The sequence below is a fragment of the Chiloscyllium punctatum genome, unplaced genomic scaffold (assembly GCF_047496795.1).
Source record: "Chiloscyllium punctatum isolate Juve2018m unplaced genomic scaffold, sChiPun1.3 scaffold_89, whole genome shotgun sequence".
Taxonomy (NCBI): Eukaryota; Metazoa; Chordata; class Chondrichthyes; order Orectolobiformes; family Hemiscylliidae; genus Chiloscyllium; species Chiloscyllium punctatum.
The window spans coordinates 313,614-337,281 of NW_027309823.1; the positions used below are offsets into that span (position 1 = coordinate 313,614).

The 23,668-nt window shown below is 47.0% G+C and overlaps 1 long non-coding RNA gene across 1 annotated transcript in view; it reads left to right on the top strand.

Annotated features, from left to right (window-relative positions):
• LOC140471498 (uncharacterized) overlaps positions 1 to 14,390 on the top strand; it is a 62,927-nt gene extending 48,537 nt beyond the window's left edge. The window contains exons 6-7 of the long non-coding RNA XR_011957052.1: positions 8,445 to 8,732; positions 13,671 to 14,390. This is a non-coding gene — a long non-coding RNA (uncharacterized lncRNA). The remainder of the gene's footprint in view (positions 1 to 8,444; positions 8,733 to 13,670) is intronic.
• Positions 14,391 to 23,668: the final 9,278 nt, after the last annotated feature.

Sequence of the window (23,668 nt, forward strand, 5' to 3'; positions counted from 1 at the left end):
TCGCCACGCATATTGATAGGGTTGCTAAAAAGTCATATGTTGTGTTGGCCTTTCTTAGCAAGGGGATTGATTTCAAGAGCCGTGAGGTTTTACTGCATCTTTATAGCGACCTGGTGAGACCACACTTGGAATATTGTGTTCAGTTCTCATCCCATCTTTACAGGAAGGGTGTGCAAGTTTTAGATAGCGTACACTGGAGATATACCAGGATGCTGCCTGGAATGGAGGGCATTTCTTATGGAGAAAGTTTGAGGGAGATAAGGCTTTTCTCATGGGAGAGAGGAAGGAGGTGGGGCGACCTGGGTAGAGGTGAACAAGATGATGAGAATCACACAGAGAGAGGGAATAGTGAGAAACTTTTTCTCCTATGGCATAAATGGCTGTTACAAGGCGGCATAATTTTAAGGTGATTGGAAGATGGATAAGAGGATCGAGATGGTAGGTGGTTGGATGGACTGTCAATGGTTCTAGTAAAATTAGACACATTCGGGACATCTAATAGACTCTTGAACAGACACATGAATAGTAGTAAAATGAAGGGTATGTAGGCTAGTTTGATTTTACAGTCGGATAAAAGGTTGGCATAGCATCATGGCCGAAGGGTCATGGGCTGAACTGTTCTGCGTTCTGTATTCTGTCTGGTAAACTGGGTAATAAGCTCAGATCAGTGAAAAAGGATATGGCATTCAGGAGGAGCTAGTGAACTGGATACAAAATTTCCTTGATGGTTGTAGACAGAGGGTGATGGGAGACCTGTTGTTTTTCTGACTGGAGACATGTGACCAGCGGTGGAGTGGGCCCACTGTTGTTTGTCATTTGGATAAATGGTTTGGTTGGGAATATTGGTTTCCTGCTAAGTAAGGTGTTTGGGTGACACTGAAATTGGTGGTAAACTGGACAGTGGAGAAGGTTATCTATGATACAACAGGATGGACAGTACTGCTGGGATAGTGGGCTGAAGAATAGCAGATGGAGTTTAATTAGATAAAGGTGGGGTGTTCCATTTTGGTGAAACAAACCAGGGTGGGACTTGTACAGTTAATGTTCAGGCCCTGGGTAGTGTTTTTAGTCAGAGATCCAGTGACCCAGGTAGACAGTTCTTTGAATGTGGTGTCACAGGTAGACAGGCTGGTGAAGCAGGCGTTTGAGGTGGTTACCTTCATTGGGGAGAGCATTAAGAGTAAGAGTTGGGATGTCATGTTGTATCTGTAGAAGGCATTGGTGGGGCCACCATTAAAACATTGTTGATCAGTGGGAAGAACTCCTCAAGTCACTTACTTCCTTTAAGGAAGGGCATTAAATATTCTAACCTGGTCTGGCCAACATTTGACTCCAGACCCACAGCAATATGGCTGACTCTGAGCTACCCTCTGGGTAATTAGCAGTTGGGTCAAAGAATGTTAGCCCAGGCAGTGACACCCACATCCCAGGAATGAATAAATAAAAATCCATATATCCCTCCCTACCTCTGTAAACACATCCAGCTGCAGCAATCCATCTTGGCTTTGTAACACCGTTCAGACCCTGACCCCTCTCTGTAACACTCTCACCACCTCCAGCACCTTCACCTCTCCCTGTTCCCATTGTGTCAATAAACCCTGACCATGGCTCCCCTTCCCACTGCCCTCCTCCTTCTAGCATACCCTTTGCAATCTATTTAACATTTACTCCTAAAACACTCTATCACTTCAGGATTTCAAGTACTTTTTGGGGATCTTCTCAGCCTCATAATCTAGTATGATCCCTTTTGTCCTGTGTGCGGGACCAGTGGGGATTTCTTGCTGAGGTTTTTACTGTTTCAATCGAATGTCCTTCTGTTGAGTGTTTTACACTGTTCCTTCAAATGATTTCCACTGTCCATTTACAGACACATGTCTCAGTCTGTTTAGCCTGTTTACCTTGGTCAGTTCTCCTCTCACACACATGTAATTGGCTATTTTTGTTTCTAGTTGTAGCTTGTCCTTTCTTTAAATCACTTTAAAACTTTATATTTCTATAAACTGCACTTTATCACAATTTCCCGAAGGATCTCTCCCGGTGACATTACTCATTCACTAAGTTTCATTACACGGTCGCTCTGCGATAGTTATGTCCCTTAACAGTTGCACAATGTGTTTTTCAAAGAAACACTGAAAAAAAAATTAACCGAACTCCTCTTCCAATATCAATGTTGACCGTGTGATTGTCACAGACTATACAAGTATTGAAGTTTTCCAAAATTATCAAAATGCTTTTGTTAAAAAAATTGCAACGAGTCCCTGTGTAATGCAATGATGAGCAATGGCATACTGTTCAGTGGCTAAAACTGCTGTGCTGCTTGTGTCCTTGGCAAGTAGTAATTACATTCAGACTGACACTACTTCATGATCTGCAGCCAAATGCTTTCTCTGTAATGCCTTTGTTATCCATTATTTTTTAGTGTTACCCATTTTTCCTGAGTTTCCGCAAGATTGTGAACCATTGAATATTTTTGTTCACCCTGTATCCATGTCTCCCTGGTGTCTAAATCTCTTTTATCTCTGTGTCACAAATCCATCGACCTTATTACAGTGATGTTGTCCATTAAGAAAACATAACTTACTCTTTCCCACAATTTTCTGTCACAAATCTTTTTGCTGATGTACAATTTTAGTTAAACTCTGTCCCTTCCTGTTCCTTTCTGATTGCCTTCAGCCACATCCCCATGCTGTTCCATTGCTTCACCTTTTCTCTTTGGATTTGGAAAGTTCCTTTCACTTGAACCCTGTCCCAGCATCCTCCCTCTCAGTTTAAAGCCCTGTCCATAAACCTACTGACATGATCGGCCAGGACACTGCTCCCAGCATGGTTCCAGTGGGACCATCCTAATGGATTATGTATTAAATCAGGTATGGGATGTGGGTGTCTCTGGCTGACCAGCCTTTCTTGCCCAGTCCTAGCTGCCCTTGAACTGAGTCACTTGCTTGGCCTTTGAAGATGGTAATTGGGAGGCAAATACTTTGCTGTGGCTATGTCGTGCAGACCACGTGAGGGTGGGCAGATGTCCTTTTCTGAATGACATAGCAGCCTGGGATACATTTCCCTGGGCACTGGGGATTTCTCCACCTTTATGCCTGTGAAAACATTTAATACCTCCTCCTTATTGATCTTAACATATTCTGGAACCTCAGCATCCCAAATGAAATCCCCGGCAATAATGTCTTTCTCCTGTGTGAATACAGATGGGAAGTATTCATTGAAGACCTCACCTGCTTCCTCTGGCTCTATGCACAGATTGTCCCTTTGGTTTCTCACAGGCCTCACTCTTTCGTTGGGAATCCTCTGACTCTCACGATGCTGATAAATTACCTGTGGCTTTTCCACAATTGTATCTGCCAAATATATTTCATGACCATTGTTTGTCCCTCATTTTCCACAATCCCCTTGCACTCTCTATACTTGTGAAGGGCTTCACCTGATTTTATTGCACTGTATTTTCTTTATCAAACTCACGATATCACTTGATCAGTATTCCCTGGACTTGCTGCCTTTATTATTCACTCTTCAAGGAGCACACTGGCCCTGCGGTCTCACTGCATCATTTTAAAATACTCCACTTTCCTAACATGGACCCAACTGCAGGGAGTTCCTCCCTGTCTCTGTTTGCCAGATCCTCTGTAATGATCGTGATACTGATAGGAGGCTCAGTTGTGAGGGGGACAGACAGGAGACTGTGTGGCTCCAGAAGAGACCACAGGATGGTGTGCTGCCTCCCAGGTACCAGGGTCAAGGATGTCTCTGAGTCGTTATTGAACATTATGAAGGGGGAGGGTGAACATCCTGAGGTCATTGTGAACATTGGTCCACATGACAGAGGTAGACAAAGGGATGGGGTCCTGTGAAATGAGTACAGGGAGTCAGGTGAGAAGTTTAAAAAGCAGGATATTGACCTTAATGATCTTCAGATTACCCCCAGTGCCAAGTGCCAGTGAGGATAGAAATAGAAAGGTCGGCCGGATGGATGTGTGCCTGAGGAGCTGGTATAGTGGGCAGGGTTTTCAGTTCAGGGGTCATTGGGATCTCTTCTGGGGTAGAGGGGACCTGTGCAAAGGGGATGGTTTGCACTTGAAGCAAAGGGGCACAAGTATCCCAGGGAGGAGATTAGCTCGTGTTACCCAGGAGGATTTAAACTAGTTTGGCAGGGAGTTGAGACTCTGAGTGAGAGAGGGACCATCGAAAAGTCAGGGGAAATACATCAGCATTCAAGAGCAAGTTACCTATTCAGGATATCCAGGGGCACAGTCGAGGGAGGGAAAAGACATCTGGTTTTAAAGGGCATTTATTTCAACACACGAGGCCTGACTGGTAAGGCAGACGAGCTCAGAGCATGGATTAGCTCTGGGGACTGGGGTATTATAGCCATAACCGAAACATGGCTGAGAGAAGGGCAGGACTGGCAGCTCAGTGTTCCAGGATACAGAAACTGCAGGCGTGATAGAAGGACAAGTAAGTGAGGAAGGGGAGTTGTCCTTTTGATTAGGAAGGACATAACAACTGTGTATCGAGACAATTCTGTTATGCAGTCATCAAATGAGGGCATAAATTTAAAAGTTAGAAACAAAGAGGGGATGGTCAGTCTGCTGGGATCGTGTTCTAGACCCTCAAATAGCCAGCGGGGACGAGAGGAGCAAATATATAGTGAGTTTGCAGGTACCTATGAAAATAATAGAGTAGTATTGGATGGAGATTTTAACTGTCCCTGGATTGATTGGGTCACCCAGAGGGTAAAAGGCCCGCACTGTGTGGCATTTGTAAAATGTGTCCAAGAAAGTTTCCTGAACCAAGACGTAGAGGGCTCTATGCTACTCAGGCGGGTGCAAAACTGGACCTCTCCTCAGACAACCAGGTCAGGCAAGTGACTGAAGTATCAGTCGGAGAGCACATTGCGTCCAGTCACCACAACTGTCTTTGTTTTAACATAGTTGTGGAGAAAGATCAGACGGGTTGACAGATTTAGGTCTTAAACTGGAACTGGGCCAATATTGGGACCATTCAGCAGGATCGAGCAGGGGTTGATTGGGTGAAGGTAAAACTCACACGACACTACGGTATAGTCCAGATGGTTTACAGAGGAACCCCGATTGTCTGAACAAGATGGACGGACACTATTCCGTTCAGATAATTGATTATTTGGTTAATTGATTCAATACCTTTCCTCTGGGGCTCGGAGTTTTCAGTCCAGTCTGCTCCCTGTTCAGGTGACTAGGTAGCAGCAAGCCATGAGCGAGCCCCCACACCCTGCCAAACCCCAAAAGCACACCCCCCTCGCCTCCAAACCCATCCAACACCGCCCCCATCTGACTCTCAACGTCGCCCCCCCAAACTGACCCAACAGCGAATCCTGCCCCCAAAAGCGTCCGACACCACCCTGCACCCGCCGCCTGCCCCCACTTCCCAGACACGTCCGACATCACCCTCAGCCCGTCCCCAAACCCGTTCAACACCGCCCCCCCCGCCCACCTCACCCACCGTCCAATCCATGTCCACGCCCATGCCCCCGTGAGTGTTACCTAGGTAAGCGGATAGTGAAGAAGGTGTTTGGTTTGCTTTCCTTTATTGGTCAGAGCATTGATTATAGGAGTTTGGAGGTCATGTTGCAGCTGTAGAGCTCACTGGTTCGGGCACTTTTGGGATATTGCATGCAGTTCTGATCTTTTTCCTATTGGAAGGATGTTGTGACACTTGAAAGTGTTCAGAAAAGTTTTACAAGGATGTTGCCAGGATTGGAGGATTTGAGCGATCGGGAGAGACTGAAACGACTGAGACTGTTTTCCCTGGAGCGTCAGAGGCTAAGGGGTGACATTCCTGAGGTTTATAAAATCATGAGGGACATGGATAGGATAAACAGACAAGGTCTTTTCCCTCGGGTAGTGGAGACCAGAAATGGAGGGCGTAGGTTTAGGGTGAGAGATGAAAGATTTAAAATGGACCTAAGGGGAAACCTTTTCACGCAGAGTGTGGTTATGTAGGGAATGTACTGCCAGAGGAAGTGGTGGAGGCTGGTATAATTGCAGCATTCAAAAAGCATCTGGATTGGTATATGAATAAAACCGGTTTATTGGGATATGGGCCAAGTGCTGGCAGATGGGACGAGATTAGGAAAGGATATCTGGTCGGCGTGGCCGAGTTGGACCGAAGGGTCCGTTTATGTGCTGTACGTCTCTAGGTCTCTCTGGCTCTAAATGGTTTCCACTGTTCATTTACAGACTGACATTTCAGTCTGTTTCCCCTGTTTACTTTGGTCAGTTCTCTCTCAAAATCATATAATGGGCTTTGTTACTGATGCTCGGGTGTGCTTTATGGTCATTTTAAAATGTCATAATCTCTTTGAATTCCGGTATAATTTCTTGGAGGATCTCGGTGTGATATTACTCATTCACTCAGCTTCATCACCCAATAGTCTATCTGAGATAGTTACATCCCTAGCTATTTGCACAATGTGTTATTCAAAGAAACACTGACAAAAACATTCAAGGAGGATCTCGGATAATATCACTCTTGCCAATGTGTCTGTCCCAGATTAGACAAAGATTGAAGTCTTCAAAAATTATCACACCACCTTTGCTACAATTTCTAATGAATTCCTGTTTAATGCAGGGATGAGCAATAAAACACTGCAAGGCAGCATCTCCGAGACACCCACACCTCTCAATCACACCGCCCCGTGGCCCAACATTTCAACTCGCCGCCCCACTCTGCCGAGGACATGGAGGTCCTGGGCCTCCTTCACCGCCGCTCCCTCACCACCAGACGCCTGGAGGAAGAACGCCTCATCTTCCGCCTCGGAACACTTCAACCCCAGGGCATCAATGTGGACTTAAACAGCTTCCTCATTTCCCCTTCTCCCACCTCATCCTAGTTTCAAACTTCCAGCTCAGTTACTGTCTCCTTGTCTTGTCCGGACTTGTCCTACCTGCCTAACTCCTTTTCCACCTATCCACTCCACCCTTTCCTCCCTGACCTATCACCTTCATCCTCTCCCCCACTCACCCATTGTGCTCTATGCTATTCTCTCCACACCCCCACCTTCCTCTAGCTTATCTCTCCAAGCTTCAGTCTCACTGCCTTTATTCCTGATGAAGGGCTTTTGCCCGAAACGTCGATTTCGAAGCTACTTGGATGCTGCCTGAACTGCTGTGCTCTTCCAGCACCACTAATCCAGAATCTGGTTTCCAGCATCTGCAGTCATTGTTTTTACCAGTTTAAAAACTGTTTTCCTGCTTGTGTTTTTGACATAGCACCCAGAATTTGCATTCAGGCTGATTCAGCTGCATAATCTGAGACCAAGTGCTTTCTCTGTAATGCCTTTGTTGTCCATTCGTGTCAGGGTTCCCATCTTGCTTTTCCATTCTGCCTGAGATCCTGTAAGGTTGTTTACTGTTGAATATTTATGTTCCACCTTTTGTTCACCCTGTAATCACGTCTGTCTGGTGACTAAGTCTCATTTATCTCTGTATCACAAGGCTATTACCTTAATGAAGATACTTTGTCCATTCCAAATCAAAACAACATTATAATTTCCTCTTCCCCACAATGTCCTGTCACAAAACAATTCATTGATGTACAGTTTTAGTTAAACTCTGTCCCTTCCTGTTCCTTTCTGCTTGTCTTCAGCCACATTCCCATGCTGTTCTGAGGCTTCACATTTTCTCTTTGGATTTGGAAAGCTCCTTTCACCTGAAGCCTGTCCCTGCATCCTCTCTGTCAGTTTAAAGCCCTGTCCATAAACCTACCAACATGATTGACCAGGACACTGCTCCCAGCAGTGTTGATTTTAAATCACTCATGGGATGTTGCTGTCTCTGGCTGGCCAGCATCGCATGCCCACCCTGACCAGCCTTAGAGCTGAGTGACTTGCCAGATCATTACAGTGGGCATTTCAGCGTCGATCCCATTGCGCTGGGTCTGGATTCATATGTAGGCCAGACTGGCAGCCTATAACAGATTTGCTTACTGAAAGGGTATTATTAAGCAGTTAGATGTGTATCCCTGACTCTGGCATTAAATTAGGAAAGGATATCTGGTCGGCGTTAAATTCTGGATGAACAGTCTAGTGAGAGTAACACGAGGTCATTGCCTGGTCTACTGATAGCTCCCTCATCCCTGAGTACTGATCCCAGTGCACCTTCTTCCTGACCGTGGTTTGATCCTGATACCTTCCTGCACTCTGGTGATATCACACAGTCTCTCTCCATGTGGTATCTGTCACTGTGAGGGTCTAATTGATGCCGGTGACTGCACCTTTTTGCAGCTACTCCTGATCCTAAGCCAACAGAATTCTCCACTCCAGGGAGATGAGGCAACACAGACCAGGAATGGAGACTGGGGTTTTCCAGATCTCTGTGGGACTTAGTGCCATTTTCCATGTGTAACCCTCACTGCATCAGTCTAATTTCCCATTCTGTCTGTTTCTCTATCTCCTGTAGATACTCAGGATGCTTTTGACTCAACAGAATTCCCAATTCCTGTCTCGTCCATCACCACACTGAAGATGGTTGGTCAGCCAGAGAGATGGAGAGTGAGAGCTGGAGCCTTCAGTAAATCCTGCAGCGAGGCAAGATAACTCACAGTGAACAGAGCAGAGTGGATTTAAGGGATCGAACTTTGGTCCAGAAGACATGACACAGATACAGTGTTGAAGGGTAAACACAGAGCATGATGGTCCCAGGCTCAAACCCCACCGTCTTGTTAATTTACATCTCTGCTGCAATACAGTAAGTTGACAGTTATCAATTCAGGCCTGTGCTGTCTTAGTGAGGATCAGTTCAACAGAGGGGAAAGCAGGCCTCCCTCAAGGAGATGGTATTGAAACCTGGGATCTTTCTGTTCTATCTTCCCTCCTCACGCTGTCTCTTGTCATGTGATAGAGTCATACAGCAAGGAAACATGCCTTTCGGTCTAACTTGTTTGTGCCAATATCGTGAATGCTTGTAATTCCCAGAAGTTTTCCTATTTCTGTAACCTCCACCACTCCCATATTCCCGCTGTATATTTGAAACCTACTCCGATGCTGACGACTCTCCCTGTATGTAAATTGCTCCAATGTCGATAACATGCCCAATCTCAGTAATCTCATCCTGCACTCAGTACAATAATTCCCATTTCTATAGTTTTGCACAATACTTACAGTAACCCCGTCTCTGTAAAATCCTCCAGCCTGAAGCAAAATACCCACCTGTGTACTTTCCTCAAGCCCCAAGAAAACATGATATCACTGTAACCTTCTGCAGGTCCGATCACACTCCTGCCTCCTGGCCTATAGCACCACATGACCACAGTAACCTTCTCCCAACCCTACCGACCTCCTTACCGATATGAACACCTCCAGACCTTTTTCAAGCCACAACAGCACTCCACATCTCTGTTTGCTCGTCCACTCCCTATAGTCCTCTCAGCACCTCAAACACTCTCTCTTTGTGTAATTCTGCAATTTGGGGCAGCACGGTGGCTCAGTGATGAGCGATGGTGCCAGGGACCCAGGTTTGATTCTAGCGTTCGGTGACTGTCTGCCTGTGTAGAGTTTGCACCTTCTCCCTGTGTCTGCGTGAGTTTCCTCCAGGTGTTCCAGTTTCCTCCCACAGTCCAAAGATGTGCAGGTCAGGTGAATCGGCCATGCTAAATTGTCCATCGTGTTAGGTGCATTGTCGGAGAGAAGTGGGTCTGGGTGGATTACTCTTTGGAGAGTTGGTGTGGACATGTTGTGCCAAAGTACCTGTTCCCATGCTGTAGGGAATCTAATCTAAACTCTCCCTCTGCGTTCCATATTACTGCCCCTAAATATATCCATCTATCCATAATCAGCCCCAACCCCTTCAAACCTCCGAGTCTCTGTGAACTCCCACAGCTCCAACATCCCTCCTTAACTGTGTAACCTTTTCCATTCCTGAAACACTCTGAAAATGTGGGCATCCTACAAACCTCCCTATCTGCGTAATCCTCTCAGGACCCTGTAAAACTACCGAACTGTGGAACCAGCTCCAATGCTTGTGACTCTCCCGATCAGTTTCTACAAGACTTACTATCTCAGTAACATTCTCCCGTCACTATCACCCGCCCTGTCAGTGTAAGCTCCTCCGGTCCCCCCACCAATCTAATTATCTCCATAATCTTCTCCAGCTCTTACACCCCTATCTGTGTAAACGTTACACTCCTCTACAACCATCCCTAAATCAGAAACCTCCTCCAGTGTCTGTAATACTCCCTATCTGTGTTTGTGTCTCCAGGATGTATTGCTGTTCCTGTCTCTGTAAACTCTGACAGATTGTACAGCTTGCCAGTCCGTATACTTTCCAGAACCTCAGCATCTGACATCAACAAAAGTCTTCATTAACTACAGCCTTCCATATCTCTGTTCTTTCCTCAATTCTATACAACTCTCCTAATCTCTGTAAGTAGCTCAATTCTATAAAATACCCCATGCCTGCGTAAACTGACCCAATCCGACAGTGAGAAGCCTCACTGACCTTTTGATCGCCTGTAGTCCCTTCAGATCTCCCTGTATCTTCCCTGACTCCATTGAATACAGCCTATCCCATGTTATAACTCCTCTAACTCATATGTTACTCCCCATCTCTGTGATATTCTTCAGTCACTGCAATTCTCATTCTTTATCTCCAGATCTTCCAATCCCCTGATCGATGTAAGGTTTTGATCCTTTGTAGCATGTTTAACACCTGGAGCAGCCTCCAACTCCTCAACGCATCCTGTTGCTGTAACCTCCTCAAATACTACAGCTCACTGTCTTTGTAATATCTTCCAGTATCTGCAACCCTCTCGATTTTTGTAACCCCCACCAGAACAGCATTCCACATCTCTGTGTAACTGATGGGAATGCTGCAGACCTGCCTTCACAGTCCTCAGTAACTCTCTGAACTTCTGCAGCTCGACTACCCTCAGTATCTCTGGCTCCTCCAATCCCTACACTTCTCCCTGGCTGTTTGAACTGATCCAGCCCCTTCAACTCTCCCCTCCACTCTTGTCCATGTCAGTGTAATTCCCAGCACCAACAATCCTCCCAGTCTCTATAAACTCCTGCAGCTCCAACTACCACCCCAATCCGTGTAATCTTCAGTCCCTCCAGTCCTTCCTTTTTCTATAAACACCTGTAGCTCCAAATACCACCCCATCTGTCTACTCTCCAGTGCCTATAACCCTCCCTTTCTCTGAACATTTCTGTAGCTCCAACTACTACTGTGTAATCTCTAGTCCCTATATTCCTCCTGATCTCTGTAAATCCTTCAGAACTGATAATCCTGTAACTCCACTTGACATCTTTCAGCCCGACAACCACCTGATCTCTAACCACCAACACTGATCTCAAACCACCGAACTCTGTAACATCCTCCAGTCTCTACAGCCCAGCTTTTCTCTCTTAGCTTGTCTGGTAACTGTATTCCCCTTCATCTCCGGTTACAGACCCTTGCTCAGTGAAACAATGTCTCAGTATCGAATCTGTAAGAACACAAGAATCTTTGGTGTATCAACAAATTTGACTCATTTTCTAAATTTTAACGACTGCAAGTTCAACCTCTCCACCTCTTTTCATCAATATCCCTCCATTTTGAAGACCAGCCTGGTGAACCTTTCTGCAGTTGATCTGAAACCAAGAGCTGACAGCAATAATCATGAAAGTGCTGGAATGTATCATAAACGATATGCCAGAAATACTAACTGCACACTTAGAAACTTATGGAATAAGCGCAGTCCATAAGACCATCATATATAGGGGTAGAATTAGACCATTCAATCCATCAGGTCTATTCCACTATTCGATTGTGTATGAATTGTTTCTCAACCCCATTCTCTCACTCCCTGTAACCCTTGATCTCTTTATTCATCCAGAACCTGCTTATCTCTGAGTAAGATACACTGAATCACTTAGCATCCACAGCCCCATGAGACAGTGAGTTCCACAGATCCATCACCCTCTGGCTGAATAAATACCTCCACATCTCTATTCTAAAGGGTGGTCCCTTCACTCTGAAGCTGTGCTCTTGGCCTCTGGTCTCTCCTGCTCGTTGAAACATCTTGCCCCCGTCCACTCCATCCAGGCCCCTCAGTTTTCTGTAAGTTTGAATGAGATTCTGCCGCCGCCTCTGAAACTTCAACAAGTGCAGTCCCAGAGACTTCACCTGCTCCTCATATGGCACAAATTTCATCCCTGCGATCTTTCTTGGAAACCCATTTCTCGTACCCCTTCACATCCTTTGGTCCGACTCTTAATGAATAACGTGTAGAGTGTAGTCCCAACACTGACCCCTGCGGAGCTCCCCCATCACCAGTTCCCATCGTGAAAAAGACCCCTTTATTCACACTCTCTGCCTTGTGCCAATCAGACAAATCCTCTCTCCATGCTCAGCATGTTGTTCTGAAACGGAAATTTCATTTCACACCCACTGCTGGATTTATTTTTCTGTCTGTAAACAGCAGAGTTTCCCCATTCCCTTCCCATCTGTAATTCCCTGGAGAAGGTGGTGGGGAGCTGCCTTCCTGACCCATTGCAGTCCTTTGGGTGTAGGGACAGACTCAGTGCTGGGAGGATGGAGCATGGCCTGGAGGGCACCTTGGAAATGCTGGTGTTCCCGTGCACTTGGAGTTCCTCTCTTTCCAGGGTATAGTGGTTCCGGGTTTATGAAGTGCTGTTGAAAGGGCCTGCCTGAGTGACCTCAGAGCTACTTGTAGATCTTTTATTCCTTCATTTATTCATGAAGATGAGCTTTGTTGGCTGGGCCAGCATTTATTGGTGATATGGAGTTGTCCCTGAGAAGGTGGTAGTGAGCTGCCTTCCTCAGCCACTGCACCAGCCGTTGGAACTGTTGTTATCCGTGTACCCTCCAGCAGGCGCTACAACACTCCTCATGTCTGTAACTGCAAACAGATAATGCACCTCTCCCTTTTATATCTCACATCCTCCCCGCCATATAAATCTGACAGTTCCTCACAATATCTCACCTCCTCCATTCCCATCTGTTCTAGAGATCACTAAAATTACTTTATTCTTGTTTAAACTTCTGATCATCCAAAATCTCTCCCATTTTAAATGTGTAACCCCTTCAGTTTCTGTTACTCTCCATATAACTGCAATCACTGATAGCACAGGTTCCCTTCCTAAATCTCTAATTACAATGATTGCGTGTGCTAAAGTGGCACTTTTCTTCCTCCCTATCCATCTCAGGACTTCCAGCCCCCACAATCCCACTATTTGGAATGCTCACAATTTCTACACCTCCTCAAGTCCTGGGGGTCCTTTAAAATTACCAGTGCCCCAAAGGTTTATATTCCCCCCAGTTACTGCAAGTCTTCTCACTCTGTCACATCCAAGTCTGACACATCCAAGTCTCCATCCAAATCTCCAGGACCAGACAACACTTGCTGGCTCTCAATTTGCATTTGTTGAAGTCTACACATCTCTGTAAGCAGCTCAGAAAAAGTAATTTCGACTCTACAAAGCTCCGTCATGTACAAGCCACCATCTCTCTTTCACCCTTGCCTTCATCAATGTCTGAAACTCTCACTGTATCTTCCAGTAACGTTCTTGAGTTGATGCAGGTTTGCCTAGCTCCCCAGAATACCTTTTCCATCCCATATAGCACGCTCAATCACTGTAACACTCTCTGCTTTGTCTAGTCCTGCCTTTTCTAATGTTTTTCCAGGCACAACGGCGATCCTATAAGAGAGCAAAACGGAATGGAATGTTATAAATTTCAGCTGAGGCTTGAGGCCTACCATTACCTGGGAGTCACAAAGGGAGGGAACCTGAGAGAGAACAGCACAGAGCGGGAGAATATTAATCAGTAGCGAGGTTCGAGGCCGACGAGGACTTGGAGTTGGAGAAGCAGCAGAGCAGGAGGCTCGAAATCAGCACCGAGTCACAGAGGGAGTGACCATGTGACAGAGCAACGTGGAGCAGGAGCTTGAGGCTCACTCACACCTGGGAGTTACAGAGGCAGCAAAGTGGGAGGATATAAATCAACACTGAGGATCGAAGCCTAATTGTGCCTGGGAGTCACAGAGACGGTGACCCTGTGAGGGAGCAGAGTGGAGTGGGAGCAGGAGGAGGACAAGGCCCTGGGAGTCACAGAGACGGTGACCCTGTGAGGGAGCAAAGTGGAGTGGGAGCTGAAGGATTACACGTCCCTGGGAGTCACAGAGATAACTTCTGCTGCTGGGACCTGCCTGCACTGAGTTTGAAAAAAGTGCAAGAGCCATCGCAGAAAAGGCTGTAATTTCATTGGCTGATAAATACACCGCTATTAGCGACTGTCAGTTAATTGCTATAATTTTTTTTCAACTTCTGAAATAAGGGTTGAACACAGAAATAAGAGGGAGAACTGAAATTGTGAGCCAATATAATAAATTAACTTCAGTAAGACCAGTTGAATTAGGAACTTAACCATATTGTTATTTCCAAATGCTAACTTCATTCTAAGTAATTAATTAAGTTACTCCAGACATATTGCATTTTAAGACATGGCAAGACTTGTTTGTCAGATGGAAAATGCGTTCTGTTACATTGGGAAGTCATAGCCCCTGCTCGTGTCCTAGATGGGCACTTGGTCATGGAGTTCAGACAGTGACTAGTGACTCTATGGGACATCTGTGATGCTGAGAGTTAGGTGGATAGCACACACACACAGCAGATTACCCTGCAGACATGAAAGCCTGGAAGAAGGAAGGGGCTGGGGGATGAGGCAACCAGAGAGAAACAATGAGGGAATACAAGAAAATCCTGGTATCTCCCTCCCAATTCAGTTTGCAGTTTGGAAGCTGATTACATTGTAGGCTGCTCAAGGGAGGGCAGTCAGAGCCATGTGTGTGGCACCACAGGCAGCCTGAATGTGCAGGAGGGGAGGGAGAAAGAAGGAGGAGCAATAGTCACAGGGGAGGCAGGAAAGTGAAGAAGGTGTCAGCGTGTCTGTAATTCCCGGATAGTGGGGTTAAGAATGTCACTGTGTCTGCAGCACATTCGTCTGGGGAACAGTGAGCAGTCAAAGGTCATGTTCATGTTGGTAGGAATGACCTGGGTAGGAAGGGCGAAGTGGTCTGCGAGTCAGAAATTAGGGAGCAAGGTGGATGGTTAGCAAGCCGGTCCGCAAATGCAGCAATCCCTGAAATACTCCAAGTGCCGTGTCCAAGTGAGAACAGGACTCGTGGTTTTAGGTAGATGAGAGTGTGACTGTAACGATGATTCAGCAGGAAGGGCTTCAGATTCCTGGGACATTGAGACTGGTTCTGGGGAAGGCAGCAACTGTACAAGCTGGATGGGCTAACGTGACAGAGCTGGGACTGAGTTCGTTGTGCGGTGTTTGGGAGGGATTGAAAATAACTTGGCGTGTGCTAAGGATCCAAAATGGAATAGAAGAGGAGACTACCAGAATTCTCAAACTAATGTGAGATACAATTGGTACTAATTTACAACAACAAGTTTATCAGTGGAAGATGGAGTAAGAAAGAAAGCCTTAATCTGAGGTACTCTGCATGGACGTGAATACTCAGTGTGGGGAGTTCCAGATGCAGATTGGTGTGTGGAAATCTGATGTACTGATCATCAAGAGCTGGCTCAAGGAATGGCAGGACTGGGTGTTAAATAGTGCTGGGGAAAAGGGATTCTGAAATTATAGAAGTGAAGGGAAAAGATGAAGGTAGAAGTATTTGTTTTGATTAGTGTTAGTTAAGAGGTCCAAGAGAAAGACTAGATTACATTGCGTTACAGTGTGGAAACAGGCCCTTCGGCCCAACAAGTCCACACCGCCCCGCCAAAGCGCAACCCACACATACCCCTACATCTACCCCTTACCTAACACTACGGGCAATTTAGCATGGCCAATTCACCTAACCTGCACATATTTGGACTCTGGGAGGAAACCGGAGCACCCAGAGGAAACCCACGCAAACACAGAGAGAATGTGCAAACTCCACACAGTCAGTCGCCTGAGGCGGGAATTGAACCCAGGTCTCTGGCGCTGTGAGGCAGCAGTGCTAACCACTGTGCCACCGTGCCGCCCACAAAAAGAGGATCCGTCCGAGGACAGAATGAATTTGGCTGGAGCTACACAACAAAAAGTGTACACTTACACTGTGAGGTACAGTCTGTCTGCCAGCAACCAAAGAAATGATGGAGAGAATAAATATGCAGCGTCATTTGAGAGCGATGACAATACTACAGATTAGTTATACTGAAAAACGTAATGTTTCCAGATATAGACAGAGATACTGGTGGTGCATGATCACGAGGGGCAAGTATTCCTGGATTACATGGAGGAGAGCTCACTGCAGGAGTATGTATCCAGCCGAAGAGAGCATGTACTATTGGATCTGGTCCTTGGGAAAGAGGTGGGGCAAGTGGATCCAGTGTCGGTAGAGGATGGTTTGGGGGCACAGCGATCATTTTATTGTAAAGTTCAGGATGTTGTAGAGAATGATATGCAATAATTGTGACTGAGAAACATTAGTTGATTGAGAGCAGGCTTCAATGGGGCAAGAATGAAGCTGGGAAATTTTGAACAAGGCCAGTGAAATGGTAGCGTTAAATAGTGTGAACCAGGTCAGATTGAGCTGGGATTATGGAGATATGGCTGCAGTGTGACCAAGACAGACCTGGATAATCAAAAACCTTTCCCCATTTCTACAGGAAGGATAAACAGGACAACACAGTGAAGTAGCATTGTGTATAAAGGATGGGATCAGTATTATTGTGATGCTAATCAATTCACACACTGCTCCTCCCTGCCCTAACCCCTCATCCCTGCGTATTAATCCTATCAGATATTGGTAACCTTTGCAAACTTCAGAAAATAGCACAGTATAGAGGAGATCACTCTGTCCACTGTCTGCATTGGACAAGATGTAATGTTGTTTTTTAAAGCCCTAGTTCTGTCTCCCCAGACAGTGTAGGACTTCAGGTGCAGATCCCGGCACCTTTTTAAAATGGTTTGAGAGTTTCTGCCTCTATGCTACTTACATGTGTGACTCCCAGATCCCGACCATAAACTGCGTTAAATAACAACTTTCCTCATCAATTCTCTAATATTTCAACCAATTACATTAAATAATTTCCACTGGTAACTGAGCTCTCCAACAGGAGCAAGGTATTCTCTCCCTTTCTCCCCAGGCACCTGACAATATGTGCACCCCAATCTAATCTCCTATCAGCACCCTCCGTTCCAATCTTTACTCATAACTGCACTTCCACTGTCACAGGGTGAAGCATCTCCTCTGTACCCTCTCCAGTCCAATCCCATCCTTCCATGTGATGGGGTGACCAGAACTGCACACAGTCCCCAAGGTCTGACTGAACTCATTCTTCATACAGTTCCTGTATAAGCTTCCTGCTGCGAAATTCTGCCCTTTGGCTTACAGAGGAAATGATGCCATTTGCTCCATTAACGAGATTTTTGGTGTTTCCAGCTACCTTCATTTATCTGCCCACACTGACCACGTTCTCATTTATTGCACATTCTCCTCTATTGCTGATGTCCCTAAATGCCTTGCCTTACACTTCTCTGGGTTGTTTGCTTCATTCACCTGGACCCCATAATTTCTGTTTTTAAACAGTCTGCCATGGGATCTCTCTTCAAATCCAAATAATTCACATGCAGTTACAGGTTAGTGCCTCAGACCGAGACAGTCAAATTAATTACACACGATCTTCCTTGAACAAATCCAGACCGACTGTCCTGGAGTCCCTGGGACTTCCTCAGTGTCCGTTTATTCACTCTCAGAGTTCCAGCCTCGACCTATTCACTCAGTCCCTTGCTCCACAGTAAACAAAGTTGCAGTATTAGCCATTTTCCTGTCCTCCGGCATCATTGCTGCAGGATTGGATAATGTCGGTAAATATAAGGCAGGGGATTTTCCCGACTCCTTTTAACAGTCTGGAACATTGTGTTACCCCTTTTTTGAGGATTTTAATCTACTGTATAATTCTCCACTCCAAGTTTGTTGCACCCAATATTTCATCCCTGTTTTGATTCAGACAGACAGAGGTCTAAACCATCTTATGATATGGTCAAGTATCATTTTAATCTGGTTTCATGGAGGGTTACTCTCCACCAGGTGAAGTGCATTTTCTCATGATACCATCCCCAATCTGCCTCATTAACGACTCTCCCTGCCCACGTGGTCTTCCTCTCATCTGATACTAACACAATGACTTTTCCCCTTCGTCATAACAGCTGCCCTCTGACTGGATATCCCAGAATGCACCGGCCTCCCTGTTTCCAGGAGACATCTTTAAAAAGTCATTTTACTCTTGGATTGTGAACCCGAAACTGTCCTGGACAAGGCAGAGGGGGTAAAACTGGGGCTCCCCATTGTGGACAAGCCCCTGGTCCTGGGGTATGACATGGTGCATGAGAGGGACATTATCTTCCTCCAGGGCTGGCAGGGGAAGCTATGACACCAGATCCTTCCAGCTTGGTCCGAGGCTGACCCCTGGGTCAGTGTGATTCCAGCCTTCTGGGTGAATGCCCAGCAGTGTAGGAAGGAGGTCAGTGACCTTTTCCCCTCTACCAGGGTAAGTGGCATCATCTCCACTTCTCCCACCCTCAGTGAATGCAGCACCTTCTCTCAGTCTCTCTCTAATCTCTTCTCTGCCCCTCTGCCCATCTCTGCCTGGTGTCTGTGCTGCCAACTCCCTCAGAACCCCTCGACAACTTTCCCCCAACTGTCCCAGCACTAACAGCTGTACCAACCACTTCCATTTCCCTAATCCTCCTTGGTAATTCTCACATTCCAGAAGGAACTATCCCACACTAGGGCACAAAGAGCTAAGAGGGGTATGGGGCAGCCTAACATTCATCTCCTCACCCCCTCACAGGGGAAGGTTCCTGACCCCAACAACCATGAGAGGCTGACAGACTGTGTCCAAGCTCCCGAACTGGGATCTGATACTCCCCCTGACTCCCTGTGCTGGGCACAGTGACTGACTGTGGACAATGATATCAAGCTTCCTGGTTTGTGTCTCTGCTAAACACCAAGACAATACAGCAGACAGGTGAGCCTGGTAGCTCTGGCTGAGGGGAAACGCTGCTAAAGGCAGGGTAAGGCAAGGCAATAATTTTGTGAGCATTCAGGTCAGCTCAAAGTGAGTGTGTACAAACACGGAGTGAGCAGCCCAGAGGGACAGTCCATGAGCTGGCTGTGGGTCCCTGAGCACAGTGTCCTTGCAGCAACATTGCAATGTGAGTTGTCAGCGCACCCTGAGCTGCAGCATTGAAGTACAGAAGAATGGTGTCAGTGGGTAAGAGATGTGCTGGGATGGCATAGTGAGGCTGGCATGTGTCAGATGCCAGCATTGGTGGGTGTGGAGTACATGCAGCTTCTGTCAGTGCAGTTTCCCCCGAGACGTTGGTGTCCAAGATAGAATGACACAGGAGCGAGGGTCAAGATGGCATCACCAGGTACCAGCTCAGACATTCATGTCAAATTCTCAATATTGAGTTTTCCCACGGTGGGGAAGGATATGAAACTACAAGTTGATGAGGGGAGGGATCCACAATAATATGGCTGTTGGTAATCAGTAATCATTCAGTGAGCATCCCGCCACCCCCGGGTTCAAATCTTTACATAAAGAACGGTCCAGCTCTGGAACAGACCCTTCAGCCCAGCAAGCCCGCATTGACACAGGATGACCTTCTAAAGTTAAAACAAAAGTTTTTGCTCGAATACCTTCTATGTCATTCTATTCCCTACTTACTCATATTTGTGCCAAGATCCCTCTTAAACCTTGCTATATTGGCTTCTTCCCCTCTATCAGTGCATTTCAGGCACTTTCACATTCTGTCTGGAACAGCAAAAAAAAATACCTATCACATCTCCTGAACTTTCTCCTTTTTACCTAAAACCTACGGTCCGGAGTAATTGATATTCCTACTCTGGGAGGGGAGGGTGGGGGGGGAACTGTCCTTCTATCTATGCCTCTGATAATTGTGTAAATATCTATCAGGTAGCCCCATAGCCAAAGATGCCCAGGTGCACACGAACCATGTGTGTTCAATTTCTTCTGGCTAATACCCTCCAAACCAGACAACATCCTGGTAAAAATTTTTCCATACCCTCTCCAACACTTCAACATCGTTCTGCTGGTGTGGCAAAGAGTACTATACACGATATTCTAAATGTGCCCGAACTAAGTTTCTCTCCAGCTGCAATGTGACCCGCTAATGTTCATAATGCATGCTCTGATGCCTGTCTGCAAATTTGCTGCCAGTCTTCTCGATCACCCTATCCACCCGTGTTACAACTTTCAGGGAACTGTCGAGCTGTACACCTAGATCCTTTCGGATTTTGATGCAGCCAGTAGTTTTCCCATCCACTTTATACTTCTCTCCTGCATTAGACCTTCTAAAACACATCGCATCGCAACTGCTCAGATAAAGTTATAACTGTATTTTCTCTGTCCAAGTCTGCAGCTGACAGTGGGAGGTGTGTCGGGCTGTGATGGTTACTGTACAGTGGGAGGTATGTTGGGTCGTGATGGTTACTGTACAGTGGGAGGTATATCGGGGTGTGATGGTTACTGTACAGTGGGAGGTATGTCGGATCGTGATGGTGACTGTACAGTGGGAGGTATTTCGGGGTGTGATGGTTACTGTACAGTGGGAGGTAAGTCGGGGTGTGATGGTTACTGTACAGTGGGAGGTATGTCGGGGTGTGATGGTTACTGTACAGTGGGAGGTATGTAGGGGTGTGATGGTTACTGTACAGTGGGAGGTATGTCGGGCCGTGATGGTTACTGTACAGTGGGAGGTATGTAGGGGTGTGATGGTTACTGTACAGTGGGAGGTATGTCGGGCCGTGATGGTTACTGTACAGTGGGAGGTATGTCGGGGTGTGATGGTTACTGTACAGTGGGAGGTATGTCGGGGTGTGATGGTTACTGTACAGTGGGAGGTATGTCGGGGTGTGATAGTTACTGTACAGTGGGAGGTATTTCGGGGTGTGATGGTTACTGTACAGGGTGAGGTATGTCGGGGTGTGATGGTTACTGTACAGTGTGAGGTATTTCGGGGTGTGATGGTTACTGTACAGTGGGAGGTATGTTGGGTCGTGATGGTTACTGTACAGTGGGAGGTATGTCGGGGTGTGATGGTTACTGTACAGTGGGAGGTATGTCGGACCGTGATGGTGACTGTACAGTGGGAGGTATTTCGGGGTGTGATGGTTACTGTACAGTGGGAGGTAAGTCGGGGTGTGATGGTTACTGTACAGTGGGAGGTATGTCGGGGTGTGATGGTTACTGTACAGTGGGAGGTATGTAGGGGTGTGATGGTTACTGTGCAGTGGGAGGTATGTCGGGCCGTGATGGTTACTGTACAGTGGGAGGTATGTCGGGGTGTGATGGTTACTGTACAGTGGGAGGTATGTCGGGGTGTGATGGTTACTGTACAGTGGGAGGTATGTCGGGGTGTGATGGTTACTGTACAGTGGGAGGTATGTCGGGGTGTGATAGTTACTGTACAGTGGGTGGTATTTCGGGGTGTGATGGTTACTGTACAGGGTGAGGTATGTCGGGGTGTGATGGTTACTGTACAGTGTGAGGTATTTCGGGGTGTGATGGTTACTGTACAGTGGGAGGTATGTTGGGTCGTGATGGTTACTGTACAGTGGGAGGTATGTCCGGCTGTGATGGTTACTGTACAGTGGGAGGTATGTCGAGTTGTGATGGTTACTGTACAGTGGGAGGTATGTCGGACCGTGATGGTTACTGTACAGTGGGAGGTATGTCGGACCGTGATGGTTACTGTACAGTGGGAGGTATGTCGGACCGTGATGGTTACTGTACAGTGGGAGGTATGTCAGGGTGTGATGGTTACTGTACAGTGGGAGGTATGTCGGGGTGTGATGGTTACCGTACAGTGGGAGGTATGTCGGGGTGTGATGGTTACTGTACAGTGGGAGGTATGTCGGGGTGTGATGGTTACTGTACAGTGGGAGGAATGTCGGACCGTGATGGTTACTGTGCAGTGGGAGGTATGTTGGACCGTGATGGTTACTGTACAATGGAAGGTATGTCGGGGTGTGATGGTTACTGTACAGTGGGAGGTATGTCGGACTGTGATGGTTACTGTACAATGGAAGGTATGTCGGGGTGTGATGGTTACTGTACAGTGGGAGGTATTTCGGGGTGTGACGGTTACTGTACAGTGGGAGTTATGTTGGGCCGTGATATTTACTGTACAGTGGGAGGTATGTCTGGCTGTGATGGTTACTGTACAGTGGGAGGTATTTCGGGGTGTGATGGTTTCTATACAGTGGGAGGTATGTCGGGTTGTGATGGTTTCTATACAGTGGGAGGTATGTCGGGTTGTGATGGTTACTGTACAGTGGGAGGTATGTTGGGGTGTGATGGTTACTGTACAGAGGGAGGTATGTCGGGGTGTGATGGTTACGGTACAGTGGGAGGTATTTCGGGTTGTGATGGTTACTGTACAGTGGGAGGTATGTCGGGGTGTGATGGTTACTGTACAGTGGGAGGTATGTCGGGTTGTGATGGTTACTGTACAGTGGAAGGTATGTCGGGGTGTGATGGTTACTGTACAGTGGGAGGAATGTCGGGGTGTGATGGTTACTGTTCAGTGGGAGTTATGTCGTTGTATGATGGTTACTGTACAGTGGGAGGTATGTCGGGCTAGATGGTTACTGTACAGAAGGAGGTATGTCCGGACGTGATGGTTACTATACAGAGGGAGGTATGTCGGGGTGTGATGGTTACTGTACAGTGGGAGGTATGTCCGGCTGTGATGGTTACTGTACAGTGGGAGGAATGTCGGGGTGTGATGGTTACTGTACAGTGAGAGGTATGTCCGGCTGTGATGGTTACTGTACAGTGGGAGGTATGTCGGGGTGTGATGGTTACTGTACAGAGGGAGGTATGTCGGGGTGTGATGGTTACTGTACAGTGGGAGGTATGTCGGGCCGTGATGGTTACTGTACAGTAGGAGGTATGTCGGGGTGTGATGGTTACTGTACAGTGGCGGGTATGTCGGGGTGTGATGGTTACTGAACAGTGGGGGGTATGTCGGGGTGTGATGGTTACTGTACAGTGGGAGGTATGTCGGGGTGTGATGGTTACTGTACAGTGGGAGGTATATCGGGGTGTGATGGTTACTGTACAGTGGGAGGTATGTCGGGGTGTGATGTTTACTGTACAGTGGGAGGTATGTCGGACCGTGATGGTTACTGTACAGTGGGAGGTATGTCGGACCGTGATGCTTACTGTACAGTGGGAGGTATGTCGGGGTGTGATGGTTACTGTACAGTGGGAGGTATATCGGGGTGTGATGGTTACCGTACAGTGGGAGGTATGTCGGGGTGTGATGGTTACTGTACAGTGGGAGGTATGTCGGGGTGTGATGGTTACTGTACAGTGGGAGGTATGTCGGGGTGTGATGGTTACCGTACAGTGGGAGGTATGTCGGGGTGTGATGGTTACTGTACAGTGGGAGGTATGTCCGGACGTGATGGTTACTGTACAGTGGGGGGTGTGTCTGGGTGTGATGGTTACTGTACAGTGGGAGGTATGTCGGGGTGTGATGGTTACTGTACAGTGGGAGGTATGTCGGGGTGTGATGGTTACTGTACAGTGGGGGGTATGTCGGGGTGTGATGGTTACTGTACAGTGGGAGGTATGTCGGGGTGTGATGGTTAC